Source organism: Sinocyclocheilus rhinocerous, unplaced genomic scaffold, assembly GCF_001515625.1.
Source record: "Sinocyclocheilus rhinocerous isolate Xijiao unplaced genomic scaffold, SAMN03320098_v1.1 scaffold85, whole genome shotgun sequence".
In the NCBI taxonomy this organism is placed as follows: domain Eukaryota; kingdom Metazoa; phylum Chordata; class Actinopteri; order Cypriniformes; family Cyprinidae; genus Sinocyclocheilus; species Sinocyclocheilus rhinocerous.
In genome coordinates, this window is record NW_015649998.1 from 1249280 (window position 1) to 1253434 (window position 4155).

At 36.7% G+C, this 4155-nt stretch overlaps 1 pseudogene; it reads right to left on the minus strand.

Annotated features, from left to right (window-relative positions):
* Nucleotides 1-2057: 2057 nt before the first annotated feature.
* Nucleotides 2058-4046, minus strand: LOC107711005 (gamma-aminobutyric acid receptor subunit beta-3 pseudogene; annotated as a pseudogene).
* Between the last annotated feature and the right edge of the window lie 109 nt (nucleotides 4047-4155).

The following is a 4155-nucleotide window of genomic DNA, read 5'->3' on the forward strand; positions in this document are numbered from 1 at the left end:
GAACTGTATGACGAGAAACGCGATTATAAGCAAAATAAAACAAAGATAATAATTAGATTCATTCTTGGCATCAATAATATTATTAACGAAACAAACAATAAATGTCATTTTGACGCTTTTAACGTGGAGTGGAAAATCGCTTAGTTCATAATGCGGAAAGACATAGTCTAAATGAACATTAGAAGGTGTTGAAAGGTACAGCACAGCTTATTGAAATCTATAAGCTCTTGCCCAACCCCAAAAAAGTCAATAAAACCAGTTTATACAACATTTCATAAGACTTTACGTTTACCTCAGGAAAGTCATTCCAATGTCCATAGCTCGTCAGTTATAGTTTGATATTTTTATTTCATTTATTTTTAAAGCATTCCTCTTCCCAGTACTTGGACTCATAAATACGTGTCCTACTTAAAATGATAGGGAGGAGGTATGCATAATTGTATGCGTAATGATGTTGATAATGACAACAATTAAAATATATTAAAAACACCTAATCAGAATTTGAAATAAGGCAAAAACCAATTACTTGAAAGAGTAAAGTTTATTCCATTTTCTCATATTGTCCTCAGGACATTCAGCCCTCATTTATCTAATCATTTAAGCACATTTCATAAATAGAGATCTGGTCATTTGTGGGGTTGACTGTACAGAATAAAACCTCAGAAATGAATATTAGAAAAAAAGAAAGAAAGAAATGGGTCACATGTGTGGATTGTGGGTTATATATTTACAACATAGAAGAGGGAAGAAAAGTAATCAAAGAATTAATGAGCATCTACTGACACAATGCAACTGCAAAGCAACCTGTTAAAATGACATGTTAACAGCACACACAGGATATTATAAAGAGATTTATAAATATATTTAGATGATTTGCAATCATGAGTATACAACATTACTCTCAACTAGGGATGCACCGATACCGATACTGGTATCGGTATCGGGCCCGATACTGGCCTCCTGTACTCGTACTCGTACTCGTTAAAATGCCCCGATACCAAACGCCGATACCACACAGCATGTGATAAGCGCCATATTTAAACAAAGAAACACTGACAACAGACAGCAGAAAGGAGTTATGGATGTCTACTACGAAGTATATGTATGCAATGAATATAATGTTAAACATTCAGTATTAACGCCTGTATAGCTGATGTGCGCGAGCTGATAAACAAAGCACGCTGAGTGGATTGAGCGCGCGGCGGCGCAGATGCGCGAGCTTGTCGAGTGAATATACCTTTCTCACAGACATCACTGGAAAGTTTATAGTTCGGACGGATATGTCAAAAACAAGTAAGTAAAACAATGCACAAGTTACGTACCGGTAGGGAGAGAGCGAGTGAGAGACAGAGAGAGAGCGAGAGAGAGCACGCGCGCACTTCTGTTGTGTGATCTTTGATGTTCACTCACTGAGCACACGCATCATTTGAATTAAAACGAAATCGTACAAATAAAACCATTCATAGGGGCATTCACTATAATCATCATTTCGGTATCGGCAAGTACCAAAAATAAAAGTATCGGTATCGGGCGAGTACTGGAAAAAGTGGTATCGGTGCAACATTACTCTCAACCAGACACCAGTTTTCAGCCCCTGAAACAGAGTAAGTGCATATGACCGGTGGTAAAGAAATCTCCCAAAATAAAATAATATATTGGTGTAGAATCTCTAAATGCAAACAATATCATGCTGTCTAAATCTATGTAATCATTGTTGCTGTACACAAGGATATAATACAAATTAATCACAACAAATATGATGTGAATACTGAAAATCAGAAACATTTTCATGTTGGACGAGAACCTGAGACAAGTTGTGTATTGATGCCAACGTATAATTCCCTCAAATGCATTACGAGTTTTTCCATTTATCTTCAACGAAAATAACCCTCACCGGAAGGGAAGGAAATTAAGTGATGTGTTGTAAATGGGCCATATGATGTTTACATAGGCCCACAATGATATCTAAAATGACTCAGGCATTCTTTTAAAAAATGGAGGGGAATAAAACACCCAAACCTCTCACTTGAAAATCACACAGTAATGCTACACATCTACTAACAAAAAGCAAAACACAATGTCAGGATTGTTCGTCTACTTATGCTTGATGTTCATGATGGCATCGTGGAAATCCTTTGCAGGCCCTGATTTAAATACTCCACATTTGCAGTTTTTTGTTGTTGTTCTTTTTCTTCATTTTGATATCCTTGGAATGAGATAAGTGTACAATTATTATCTTATCTTACATGAACTGAAGCACTTTACATGATTGCAAAAAGTGGCGTATAATCATATCAACCCAAGGTGGATGGAAATCATGTTCCAAAAGCATATCATAACATGATTATATACAAACTTTGTCTAAATAAGATCATAACAGCAACGTTTAGTGCAGCTGATGTTTACGTAGCAAGCTTTGAAACTGAAGACATGATTTGACCTACAACCCTTGTTATATTGCATTTCCACTACTATATAATCTTCTTTCAATATTAATCTCCTGCGCTCCAACCATAAAGATTTATTAGCATGAAACATCTGCAATTAGCATCTTTCAATCAGAATAACACAGCAACATGTACAAATTAAAAACAGTTCTGAGTGCATCATGCGGAAGTCCTGTGGCTTCAAAAATTGCAACATGTATGTACAGAGATAGTCTTTAGAAAACTGATTTTGTGCATGTGTGAATGGGAATGTTTGAGTACATACGTACTGTATATGAGAATGGGTTTTGGTGCAGGTAGCATTCCTTCTGAACCCTTCACAACATCGCAAAGGTTCAGTTGTAGAAAAACCTCGATATATATATATATATATGGCGTGCAAGTACGTCCCTTAAAAGTACGCCAGAGCAAAAAAAAAAGTCTCTATTTTCCACTTGGCAACATGAAAAAATTGTGAAGGGGCAAAAAAACCCATTGACGTCTCAGGCCTAATTCACGTAATACAGCCAGTAGATCAAGTTGAAAAGAGAGAAAACTGAGGGAAATATTATCCGTGACCATCGATCGATGGAGTTCACGTCTGTGAGGTCAGGGATTTTGATTTTGAGCTGGGAGGAGCGTCTGCGTAGCCGCGGTTTCTTGGACTGTGCGTTCCTGTCCATGCTGTGGCGGCCCTCAGGCCGTGCTGCGCTCTGTTTACGATACTGGATCCCTGAGTTATCCAACACCATTGAAGTGGAGTTACGAGCCTCGCTGACGCTGGTGGTGATCTCGTTCCCGGCCACCTCATTGTGGATCTCCAGGGTGGTCAGAAGGATATTTCCCTGGGAATCCACCTGCAAGCAGAGACAATCCTGGTTACTCCATAAATCCTACTGTATTATATTTGATACACAAATTTCTAAGGCCATGATCAATACTTGTCAGGCTTTAAAGGGTTAAATAATTTGAACAGAACAAACAGTCACATTAAAAGGAAGTTATTCTATAAAGCCCTAAAAAAAACGTTATAAAAGCAAGTCTATTTTTTTCTAAGGGAAAAGGAAGCATTTTTTTTAAAAAGTGGGGTTTTGAACAATGAAGAGTGGTTAGTAAGACAAGTTACAATGGAGGTGAGCGCCTCATGTGTTCTTTGCACAAAAGTAAAAGACAACTAGCTTTATATGGCCATATTTTATCACAGTCTTGTCATTTGAATAAGATTCTTCAGTTACATTATGTAACCACTACATGGAATACTCACAAGGAATAATAATAATGGTATATGTGTAAAGCACTGCCATAGACACATGCCCCAGACATTAATTACTGCTGAAGTGCTGGGCTCTCCAGTATAGCATACAGAACTGAACAGCACTCATTTTACAATCAAACATCAACATGCTAATGCATCATTGTAGCAAAAATATGATAATGAGATGCTCTAAACAAGCCACAATTTCAAAAAGTAATATTCATTATAATTAGGTTGTACAATTGTAATCTCAAATCATATTTAGGTTATAAATGGCTGTTTTGTTAATGAGCTGAAATGTGACTACTTTAAAAAAAAAAAAAAAAAGAGCAAGTTGCGCAAGTTGGTAACCTCACAAGGATCATATTAGAAAGTAGAAGTTTTCATCTATAAGGTGTAGGTTTGAAATTGTAATGTAACCTAGACAATGTAGGAGCCCTAAAATAAGCAATATATTTGTCATAATCTTATTTA